Source organism: Pleurodeles waltl, chromosome 10 (assembly GCF_031143425.1).
Source record: "Pleurodeles waltl isolate 20211129_DDA chromosome 10, aPleWal1.hap1.20221129, whole genome shotgun sequence".
NCBI classification, from domain to species: domain Eukaryota; kingdom Metazoa; phylum Chordata; class Amphibia; order Caudata; family Salamandridae; genus Pleurodeles; species Pleurodeles waltl.
In genome coordinates this window covers 231,315,807-231,328,526 of record NC_090449.1, presented here as the reverse complement: position 1 = coordinate 231,328,526, position 12,720 = coordinate 231,315,807, and the positions used below count along the sequence as shown (strand labels likewise).

At 44.3% G+C, this 12,720-nt stretch overlaps 1 protein-coding gene across 3 annotated transcripts in view; it reads right to left on the bottom strand.

The window, feature by feature from the left end:
• The window catches only part of TMC5 (transmembrane channel like 5), a 413,711-nt gene extending 402,899 nt beyond the window's left edge, over window positions 1-10,812 (bottom strand). Inside the window, exon 1 of one of the 3 annotated variants that reach the window (XM_069210234.1) lies at window positions 10,601-10,812. The gene's annotated coding sequence lies outside the window, so the exon portion shown is untranslated. Of the gene's footprint in view, window positions 1-2,471; window positions 2,558-10,335; window positions 10,475-10,600 lie in introns of those variants that run through there. The other 2 variants (XM_069210235.1, XM_069210237.1) reach the window with 2 other exon arrangements.
• Window positions 10,813-12,720: the final 1,908 nt, after the last annotated feature.

Here is a 12,720-nt window from a genome sequence, read left to right as displayed (position 1 = left end):
GTGTGTACACTTGCCAGGTCGAATTGGCAGTTTAAACTGCACACATGGACTCTGCAATGGCAGGCCTGAGGCTTGTTTTGAAGGCTACCGTAGTGGGTTGCAGGCCCACTAGTAGCACTTGACTTAGAGGCCCTGGGCACACATAGTGCACTTAACTAGGGACTTACTAGTAAACCAAATAAGCCAATCATGGAGAAGCCAATGTCACCATGTTTTAGACACAGAGCACATGCACTTTAGCACTGGATAGCAGTGGTAAAGTGCAGTCCTAAAGCCAGCTAAAACAAAGTTCAGCACACAGTCAAAACAGGTCAGAAAGCAAAAAGTCAGGGGAAACCACGCCAAAAGATGCCAGGTCTAACACCTATGAGTATATGATGCTACCACTTATGACCATGTTGATCGTGACCCCTGCATTACACATATCAAGGTTATGCCCTGGACCCTCTTATACCCCTGGTATAGTCATCTCATCTCTAGTCCCCCACCCTCACAGTGCCCATGATACCTCTTAGCGATACTAGATGCTTCATCAAATTTGCCAGCTTACAGAAGCTAACATGTTCACCATTAAGGGTGCTATTACGGGTCTGGCGGTCTGAAGATCTTTGCCAAGATCTTTGATTCCGACGGGATGACGGCGGTGTTGGTTGCAATCAGCCACGGCAGCGCTGAAGTCAGCGCCGTCGTGCTAATTACAGCCATGCTCTCCGCCAGCCTTTTCATGGCAGTTCAACTACAATGAAAAGGCTATCAGAGAACAAGTGCTGAGGCCCATGATGGTTCAGGGGCCCCACTCCCCAGCACAGTCGGAATGCACACTGCATGCTTAGCAGACAGTGCGCATTTCAAGGGTGCTAGGGGGGCTCCCTGTGTGACGCCGTTGGAATCGGCTCCATGTGGAGCCGATTCCGTTGCACATTTTCCACTGGGCTGACGGTCAGCCCAGTGAAAAACTCATATTGGGGCCAGTGAGTAGCCTGCCAGAACTGTGGCAGTCTCCTCATTGGAAGATTGGCAGTCATTTTGGCGATTGATCTGCAAGTATTCACCACGCCACAATGGGAAAACATCACCCTTCTACAGACTCAGGATCACTCCACTCTTTGCATCACACAGGACTAACTTTGCTTATCATGGCCATCTTCTTCTAAATTTTTCTGCCTTTCACATTGACTATTTTGAGGGAATATATATCTCCTAACACTTACGGACGTCGTCGTCAGTAATTTATGCCTTGAGAAAGTCTAGATGACGAAACACGTGTTGGCTGTCTTTTTGAATGTAGCGTGCTTTGGGAGGAATAAATCTTAACCAACTCTAAAATGTGTATTGGACTCTGTGTCACATCTTATAATTTACATGGACTTTGTGGACTATGCCGGTGTGCCCTGGTATTCTATAATTATCTTGGTTCTGATTGGCTTTCCAGTCAGCGCAACCTACACCCTTGGTGGTTGGGTTTAAAACCAGTATGGCACCCACTGTATAACTTTACTTTCACAGGATACAAACCTCCCCTGGAAACTCTATGGATACTTTGGATGTGCGAACCTTTTAGCATGGCCACTGGTTTCTTATGTCTACAGACATTCATTACCAAGACACGTTTCAACCACTCTTAAAACTCATCCATGTCTTCATTAAATGTAGACTCATTAACCACTGAAGGGCTAAACCTCCCAGTGAAAAGGACCAACATCCTACACTACTGCAAAAGCCCATTAGGCGACATTATGCTTCTCCAAGAAACCAAGAATGGCTACAATGATGCTCTCTCAATGAGAAGAGGTTGGGTGTCAGATATTGTGTGCTCCGAAGCACAGGGAAAGAAAAATGGTGCCCTTACCCTGATCTAAAAAAATGGGGCTTATCAGTGATATCAACTGAACATGACAATATAGGAAGATGGCTTCTTAGAAGGGTGAACGCTGGAGACCAAGACCTCTATGTAATCAACATATACACTCCTAATCCAGATGACCCACTATTTTGATGCTCTATTAACACAAGGCTGTCAGATATTCCAGCAAAATCCAAAATAATACTAGGGGGTGACTTTAACCTCCCAATGGACCTTTTTTTAGATTGCCACTCTGCTTTCAACTTTAAGATCCCTCAATCCCATAAACTAATGCTCAATCTTTGCATCACACACAGTCTTACAGATATCTGGAGACTTCACAACCCAACAGCTAATGACTTGATATTCTTCTCCCCTCCCCACTGAAGTTTTTCCCACATTGACTACATACTGGTAACTGATTCCTTACTACAGTTCTCCGTTGGGGCCAAAAACCATCCTATTTCAATCTCGGACCATGCATCAATCTCTTTATCCAGTATGATCACCCCCAATAAGAGAGATAACAACATCTGGAAATTAAGCACTGAAATCCTAGATAAACCTGAAGACTTAATAGACCTAAACTGTGAGATTGAATTATTTCATAAGGAAAATGCACACTCACCAGTGGTCCTCTGGGAAAGTTGAAATGCGTTGTGAGAGGGCAAATCATTAAATGCATGCCCAATAAAAATCATGGAATTCAATAGACCTTACAGAAATTAGGCCTGGAAATTAAAGACAAAGAAGCTGCTTTCAGACATACTAAAAATAAAAATATGCTAAACGAAATCAAACAACTGAAATATAAATAGAACTCCGTAGTCAGCAAAAGGGTCTACCTCTGGGTCCATGCCCAAAAATCCAGACGACTCTTATGTCTTAATAAAGCTAGTGAAGCCTTAGCAGCCACCCTTGAAAATAAATACAGCTCTAACAATATTATGCATATTACTAAAGCAACAGATGGTTCCCAAATGTGCAAAACGATTGTGATCCTGTGTGTTTTTAAAGACTTCTACACTAATCTGTATACGCCTAAGACCCCTTGCGAAAAATCTGAAAGTGTTGAATTCCTCTGCTCGTTAAATATTTCCAAACTCTCAGACTATGATGTCTCATCTAAACAAACCGACTGAAATAGCAGAAATTCTCAAAGCTGTTAACTCCATCCGATCAGGGAAAGCTCCCGGCAATAATGGCTTCCCCATTATATTTTATAAAACATTCCAACACTCCCTCATTGGTCACATCAAGATTAATCTTGTCCACTTTGCCAGTTATGGTGAGGTCTGTGGCACCGCCGTGGAAGCAACAATTTAAGTTATCTCCAAAGACGGAAAAGACCACCCAGTCTCCCTTTTAAATATGGAGATATTTGCTATAAAGATTAGAAACACTCATCCCTAAAATCCCCAACCTCACCATTAAGCAGGATTTTCTATTACCATTCTGGCCATATTAAATATGACCGGGTTACCCGTTTGAGATCAGAATCTACCACTCAAAAAGTATATGAGGACGGTCCTATGAAAGGAGGAGGCCTCACAGTAGTGGAAAACAAATTTAGGAGTTTTTCACTACCAGGACACATAAAATACATAGGTACATATCCTGCCTTTTACCTACATAGCACCCTGCCCTACGGGTTACCTAGGGCCTACCTTGGGGGTGACTTATATGTAGAAAAAGAAAAGTTTAAGGCTTGACAAGTACTTTTAAATGCCAAGTCAAAGCGGTAGTGAAACAGCACACACGGGCCTTGCAATGGTAGGCCTGACACATGGTAAAGGGGCTACTTATGTGGGTGCCACAACCAGTGCTGCAGGCCCACTAGCAGCATTTAATTTACAGGCCCTGGGCACATGTAGTGCACTTTACTAGGGACTTATAAGTAAATTAAATATGCCAACTGAGAATGAACCAATGATACCATGTTTAAGGGAAGAGAGCTTATGCACTATAGCACTGGTTAGCAGTGGTAAAGTGCGCAGAGTCCTAAAACCAGCAAAGACAGTGTCAGAAAAGTGGAGGGAGGCAAGCAAAAAGTTGCGGGATGACCACCTCAAGGCTGTCAGGTCTAACACTCGCCCCTTGGCGGACCTTGCAAATAGCTACTGCTTTCCCAACGCTGATTTCTACAACTTTCTAAAACTCAAAGTGAAACTATCTAGTTTTGAACCATTTTATTATTTTGCAGAATAGACATGCAAAGCTTTCGTAATGATACTGTAAGAAGCAGATACTGATCATAACAATGCACATTGTGGTGTACATACATGCTGCTATACTGAGACAGGAGTTTCTGGTTCCAACCTTGAACTTATAAACACTTTTTAACAGAAGCAAAACAGGCAAACTGGAAGATTTATAGCTATGAGTGACATCAGTGTTACAAACAGGCATATTATATAACTTAAGAAGGATGGAGCGGATAGTCTTTAGGGAAGTCTTCTGAAGTAAATATACAGTCACCCTACAGTCTTTCCCGAATCGGGGCGCCCCCATCACCCTTTTTTCTCCCCCCACTTCCTCCCTCCATACTTATTCCCCACCTCCCCCTTTATGTCCTGTCACCCAGTGATACATCATAGTATCATCACCCGTTTCTGTCACACGCACCTCTTCGTATTCTTTCACTCAACACAGATCTCCATAGCTTCCAACGTACCACTCAAAAATGTACAATGGAAGAATGATTCATCTTTATTGACTGTCTTATGTATCGACTCAACAATTGACTGTATCCCAGACATCTATGGTTTTGATGTTCTCCCTTGTCATTATACTTCAATAAAGATAATTTGAATACAAAAAAAAGAAAATAGTTCAATACAAGTCTGTTTTTCAAACAAAACAAAAGCTACAGTAGCTTGAAATGTGTGAAAACAGGCAGAAAGATTCCAGCTTTTCTCTATCTAAGGAGTGCAAAAAAAATAAACACATTATCTCTGCTTGTCATTGTAAGCAATTAAACTACAGCAGAATTTTAATAAAGCAATGTTCCGTTTTCATTGCTTTAAACAGCAGTGTCAATTAATGCTCAGTGTCCTGACCTTCCTTTCACCTTGGATGCTGGCAGCAGGCTTTGGGACACCAGAACTCGAATGTAAAACCTTATCATAGTTGAGTCCTAACATCTTTTAGAATTGGCAACTGAGTGTGTCACTAGTCACCAACTATAAAGATATCAGAGATGTACATTAATACAGGGATTATGGAATCCCATGTATTATTATGTATAGAATTATAGATGGGTAACCAGTTTTGTGATCAACTGTTGTTGCATCATAGCAGTGAGTTATGACATTTGGAAACTGACATAAACGATGGCGGCTTTCCAGGAGAGCCATGCATAGCACAACAATATGTTCACTACAGATGGCGCAAGCACCATTAAAGGTTGCAACACAGACATTAGAAGGAAACGTTATCCAGTTGAACCTCATTTTTCTGCAAATATTTGTGCATTTCAACTGTTGTTTCAGGTCATTAAAGGTCACTTAATTATGAGAAAGTGGTCGTGTTGCATTCTATTCGCTGTAACTGCTCCCCCAAGGTAAAAAAAAATATCACTGTCCACAAACTGAATTTTGGTTAGCATTGACATTCTCTTTCCTGGTGTAAACAGGCCCTTGGATAGCATTTGACAAGACCTCGCTAAAAATGCCTTCACTGAGCCTGGGGCATGCACTGGTTTACAACTCCTAACCAGTAGTGTTATCAGATGACAAGTTGCTAATTTTCAAAGGTAAGTTATGTCAGTCAATCCTGGCTTTCTAAGAGGCAAAACGCTGCATGCTGGAAGTTGTAGTTTTGTTTTAAAGAACCAGAAAAAGTAACAAGAAAAAAAGGTGTGGCTGAACAGTTAACACTTGAGGAAGGACAATATAAAAACAGTCATAAGCCAAAACTAACCATACATAGACAAATAGAAGAATACAAATGTTCTAATTTTATGACTCCAGAGACCATACACGCTCAGATACATTGAGCAGGGCCCTGGCATTCTGACGAGCACTATTGTATATGTCGTAACACCCTGGCAGTGAGCGGCACCCAGACACAGTAGCTAGGAACACCGAGCGGCACCCCAGAAGAGCAGCTAAAAAACTAAACAACACCCTTCTACCCTCAGCAACACCCCTGAAGCACTGAGCAGGCACTCTGCAACAACGACCAACAGCTTAGAAAACTAAGCAGAAACCCTCTATACTGAGCAACACCCCTGAAACACTGAGCAGGCACCCTGTCACAACAACCAGCAGCTAAGAAAACTAAGCAGCGACATTTTACACTGAGCAACACCTCTGAAGCACTGAGCAGGCACCCTGCCACAGCAACCAACAGCTAAAAAAACTAATTGGAAACCGTGACACTGAATAGCACCCCAGGTGCAATGAGCAGCACCAAAGCACAGCAGCTAGGAAAACTGAGCCGCACCCTACCACTTTGAGCAACAGACGAAGCACTAAGCAGGCACCCTGCCACAGCAACTAGCAGCTAAGCTAAAAAATCTAAGCATCAACTCAACAGGTTGTTCATTGTGCCACCCCGGCACAATGAACAAACCCCATGCAGAATAAACACCAGCTAAGAAAACGAAGCAGGGCCATTGCACATTGATCAAGAGCCCGGAAGGTCTGAGCAGCAAACTGAGCAACACCCTGATACTGAGATGGGCTGTTTTATGTACACACAATACAGATAGGATGAGCTATGTCTGCAGGCATTTCACTAAACAAATACAGCTGCCTGTGGAAGGGGGACTAGAAGGTGACATTAAAAAACATTATGGAATTTATTGGTCTCATAAAGTCAAATAGTATATTGAAACTTTTAGGTGCCCACCTTAACCTCTGCACCGACCTCCTATGTTCCTTGCAAGTGTGACCTGGAATTCCTGAAACCATGGTCTGCAATAACAGAGTACGCCATTCAGGGACAGTTTTGTAGTCCAGAGTCCAACAATGCTTTACGTTTCCTTATTGTCTCTAGCGTCCAAAGGTTTATGAAATACCATTCCTTTTCGAAAATGAATGGAATAAACAGTGTTAGAGGGCAGTGGCTAAGCCAGGCGTCATACCTCACCGTTTCAAATAACATGGGGAAAAGTATAGAGGGGCGCAGCTGGATTGATAATTAATTTGGTATTTGTAAGATGAAACATTTTATAGTGAATGTGAGCGATATACAAAGGTAACTAAAGAGCTACCAAACACATGAAGAACTGGAAGGAACCATATCCCCCAAGGGTGGGGGAGGAATCCAGTAGAGAAGGTGCGCAGATTCTGGGAGACACAAACAAATCTCAGAATCACTAACCGGCCTCTCTCCTTCCCTTTCACCCGACCCCCGGAGACAAGGTTCAAATTCCTAGACAGAGGAAGAAACGCCCCGCCAGGGGCAGCTCCTCCGCTAAGGCAGAGGAGCGTCCCCCCACTGCTTTCAGCAGAAGGGAAAACAAATGGTAATAACAGAGCTAGTTTTCAGCTGAGCTAGGTTAGAATGGGAGTGGAGGCGGCTGGAGGGAGGAGTGGTTCGTGCACCAAAAGTGCATGAGTGTTTGGCCAGCCATATAGGCAATACAGCCGAGAGGAGAAAGTGCACAGGCCTTCACCCACTCTGTGAGCGCAGAAGCAGGCCACTCACATCAATCATGACGCTGCTGTCATGCTGGTGACAGCAGCTTCGTGATTGGCTGAGGGGAGTCTGGGAGCTTGTGCGCTTCCCAGATGAGGAGGAAGGAGGAGACAAACCCGTCTCCAAAGGAAACAGGTAAATGTTTTTTTATTTTTATTGTTTTTACCCCGCGCCACCCCCATTCAGTGGCAGCCGCCAATGACCTCAGCTATTACAGCTAAACTTACCTTTAGAGAGAGGGGGAGCCAGACAACCCTGAGGAGAAGGGGTAGATTTCTGGTGAAATTATGCACATCCCTAAGCCCCTTAGGCCTCACTAGGTCTGGAACATAACAAGGCTTCAACTCAATGCCCCTCGCCTATCGCCTAGATGAGGGGTGAAGATGCACAGAGCCCCGGAGAGAACATATATATTTCTGGGAAGAACACGAGGATTACACACTCAAACACCTCAAATGAGTGTGGCTACGTAGTTTATGAAGCGTTTAGGCACGTATTTCTGTTCAGAAAACGAACAAAAAACACTTTAGGGGAAAGGTTCACTTTCATTAGTAGAAAGCTGACTAAGTGGCGGAGGAGAGGATGCAAACACCATGGACATCAAATCACCAAACGCCAGGGGTAGCGGAAATGACATCAAATGCCCTTTGATCGCCATTTTCACTCTCACACACACACATACATTCAAATTCATAATTACATACACTCGCTCACATAAACACTCTCACCAGCAAGCATGCACACAACATACACTTAAAAGCATTTTTTACTTACCTCAGTTGCCATGGAATGGTATATTCCGGCTAATTGTACAGCATTTTTAATACAGTAAAAGGGAATACTATATTATTATTTACTATTAGTTTTATACAAAATTGACAGAAAAGAGAGTAGAGCCCCAACTGACTTCCATAAGGACGAGATGTCACTGTGTTCCTGGCACTGAATATGTCACCTCTGAGGACAGTGGTCACAAAGGCAGTGCCAGGGGTTGCAAAGGGCAGACCAGGGGTCACAGCTGCCACCCCTGGTGACCCCTAAATGATGGCCATGGCAGAGACTCCCCAGACACAGTTTGACTAGATCCTCAGAAAGCGCATGTACAAACTCTCACTCGCTCTGCTCTCTGCCCCTCCCTCCACGTAACAGCCAAATCCCCCACAGAGGGTGCCAGGAACCCCACAGAAAGGAAGCACATGACAATGGCACAAGTCCTAATAAAAGAAGTGGTGAGACTAACCAACTTAGTACATAGGTGAAATAATGCTGCCTGATATCAAAGCATGGAACATCATGGTGGGTGACATTTCAAGTGGCACCGCAGGAAGTGACATCACAGGAAGAGGCATTACAACTCATAACCTTGCAGGAAGTGACATCACAAGAAGTGACATCCGCTCTTAAGACCTCACATATGTTTAGCAGGTCTATAAGCAGTACATTTGAACGAATTAACAAATTTAAAGAACAAGATTTTGCATTGGGTTGTGCCGAAAAAGTGATCCAACCCCAATGCAAAATCTGGGCCTCAATTTCAACATTTATTTTTTAAAATATCTGCCACAAATAAATTGACAAAAGGAGAAACTTAGCAATAAATCTGTTCTACTTAATTGGTTGCAAAGACTGCATTTTAAACATGTTTTGGCTTTAAGGCATCTGCTGCATTTGCTGGAGAGATATGTGTAGTCCCAAAAGTGAATCAAAGTAGCATAGAGGGTTACCGTGTCTGCTGCAAAGCACATCATGACAGATTTTTATTTTATGTAGATAGGTAAGTGGGCTACTGCATTTGACACGGAGATCCTTTTGTTACTTGCGTTCATAAATTGTAATCCTTCTAATATAGCACAGTGAGCTGTGGAGGACATGTGACTCCTGCACCTTGCAACCCTCACTATCCTATGTATCATATCCTGTACATAGATTTACATGTACATGATTTATTGTCAATGTATAATGTGTACGTGTGGTGTAAAGCGTTTTGAAACCCTGCATTGGAATAATGCAGAAGTAAAAGAAAAAAACAATATAGTGATATTTACATTTATGGTTCTGTAAATAAAGGAACAGACCAGCATATCTGACATTCTTACTGTGCATGCAAGTATCTGGTATGCAGGTACTGACCAAAGTCAAAAGCGTGCCTCTCTTAAGTACCTGTAAAGTGACAAGCCGTGTGCCTCCATTGCATTCTCAGGTGGGTGTAAGGCTCCAGAAAGCTCCAGCGAGAACAAAAAGAGGTCTGGTGGCCACTTAACTTCATTTGTTTTGGACACAGCTCCAAGTTAAAATTTAAAAATCCCACTCACTGCCGCCTGCACATCGCTGCTCAGAAGGAAAGCTGGATGGACGCGGTGTATTCAGGCTTGTGCCCTGCATGTGGCCTAGAGAAAGGATGTGCACAGCCTGAGACAGCGACAACATATGACAGACTAACCTTTAAAGGAGGACGCTCGGAGCCTGGGAGGGCAAGATCATGGACTGACTCCTAGGTGCCCCACAAGGGCTCTCCGAGTGAGGCAGTAAGGGGCAACTAAGAGACCATGCGCTGGCGCCTGGATAGGATAAATGTACCTCAAATAAAAAACAGAAACGCAGGCGTCCGTTTGGGGGCAGGATACAGAGGACCCACCCTCTTCATATATGCAACACAGGAGACCCCGGACCGATTACTATTCAGGGTATGGCGCGTAGTATTCCTGACAAGGCGTTGAATGAAGCGCTTTGCCGCGAGTAAGACGCGAAAGCGCGGATCTCCGGAGAGAGTACGGCGGATACCTGTTATCAATATGAGAGTATAAAGAAAGCCCACCCCCTCCAGCGAGGAAGACTGGTCATCTTACCTATGAACAGCGTACGTCCGGTGCGTGGATCTTGGGGTTGCGGGTCAACCACAGCGCTTGGCAGTTAGGGCGGGCCAACAGCCCTAAGTACCTTCGACCCCCCAGAGAATAAAAGTGAGGGCGGGTAACACGGAAGAACGGTGGGTACTGCGCTCCCCTCCCGCCTAGCCGGCTGCCTCCCCGAGGGTACGGCTGTCCGCAGCCCTCACCGGCCGCAGCTGAACCCCTCAGAGCCGCAGCGCAGCGCCCACAACCCAAGGCTCACCTGCCTCCCGCCCGCGCCGTCCGCCTGGTAGCTCTGGGAGACGAGGACACGGGATCTTGCAGGAGTCAGTCCGCCGCGGGACACAGGTGTCGCTGTGCGAGGCGCCCGTCCCGGCGTCCGTCGGTCGGAGGGAGCAGTGACGTTACCATCGCACCAGCGCTCTCATTGCGACCATAAAGCAGACTGCCTCCCCTGCCGCGCCACAGCGCTCTGTGTGCAGGGATCATCGGCCAGGGAAGGACTTTTTGTCTACCTCCGATCACAGCACAGTGACATCTGTACAAAACGAGCCTTACGACTCTGGTAGAACAGTTAGCTCATTTAAACAACTTCAAGTGGCTTCCATTATGCAGAAGCTTCCAGCGTGTCCTGAAACTCAATTTTGGAGTTGAAATTAGTTTATTATTCGAAAAGGTATTTTTTATTTTTTTCTCTTGCGCTCAGCACGCCTATGTATTTCTCTTATTGATATAAATACTTCCACAAGTTACGATTTCCACAATAATTGATGGCACAATTTCAAACTTATTATTGAATTTGTTTATTGCTTTCATTTGCAAAAAAAAATGAGGCTCACATGCAGGTGAGAAACATCCTAAATACACAGATACAACATCTGCCCCAGCATCACCCATACACCCTCAAGAAGTCCTTGTGGACGAAACGCGTTGGTTATTATAAGTTGGGATTCATATTCCTTATGGACACTATGAACCTTAAAATATAAGGATCTTCAGGAATGAATAAAGATTTTTCCCATCAATAAGAAGTTTGAAAATTGTGCAATCAATTATTTTGGAAATCACAACTTGTGGAAGTCTTTATATCAATAAGAGAAATACATAGGAGGACTGAGTCGCAAGAGAAAACAAGCATTTACAATGCATTGGGTCTCGCGTTTGCTCATGTTAGAGCTGATCGCGTTGTAAACTCCTAACCCGACTTTTCACCTATCGGGCAAAAGTGCATTTATGTACATAACCCGAAAAAGTGAAATCAAGTACTTAAAGCGCTCGACTTCTGCCAAGCGAGATCGGGCTCGTAAATTAGAGAAAAAAAAGTCCACGAGCCCGATGGAAAACAGCGAGCCTCGCACGTTTTCTGTACTTGGTCGCTGCGCTGGAGGAGGGCTAGCCACACCGGAAAAGGCATGCCATATGCGTGCCTTCGACTAATGAAAGCAAGCAGATTTTGTTAGAGAAGCCCACCAACCAATAAAAAACACTGATGTGAAGTTGACAGGGCTCCGAGCCCTTTTCTAAATATAAAAGTGTCTCCCTGCGAAACGCATGCGCGAGCGCATGCAACGCAGGCTCGACCCTAAAAATGGATTTCAAGGATTTGTCCCTGTGTTTTGAGGACTAGGAGGGCTGGCCTTCAAGACTCATGCACCAAATACAGGGATGCAAATTGAACATATCTACTATTGTGGAGCGATGCAGCAATTATCGCCTTAGCCCTACTTCTCTTTTATAGGTATTTTTATTTAACAAACAAAATATCTATTATTTGAGGTTCACATATGCAGCAAGAGATCTAGTAGCAGGCCACTTGCAACTAACTGGTCAACTAGAATTTACACTAGGGCTTGCACCAGGGGTGGCTGGCACCCTTGGAAAGTGGTAGGGAGAGTGAAATGTCCCACCACTTTCCCCCCCAAAAAATAAAACACCCCTCCTCCAAAACCCAAAGTAAACCACCCCTCCCTAAAAAACCCAAAATAAAATACCCTCTCCTTCCAAAAGCCCAAAGGAAAAAAATAACACTAACAACAAAATAAAAAGAACCACACCACATGCATGCATTACAAACTTACAAGTAATACACATTTGAAATAAAATAAAACAACACTTACCCACAGACTGCAAGTCTTCTTCTGAGTTCTTCTGCTGTCTGATAGAGGAAGAGCTCCTCTAACCAATCCAGACGCTGCTCTTATGCTGTTAAACCAGGCGCGGGTTTGGTCTCCATTCAGCTGTCTTAAGGCAGCTGAGTGGAGAGCTTCTAAGTGTGCATGTCACTTAGGCCGGGCAAATCAGCTGGTCAAAGTAACAGTCAGCCCTGCTCCTGTGCTCTTCCGCCAATCGGCAGCAGGGGACAGACCCAGCATGTATCTGGGC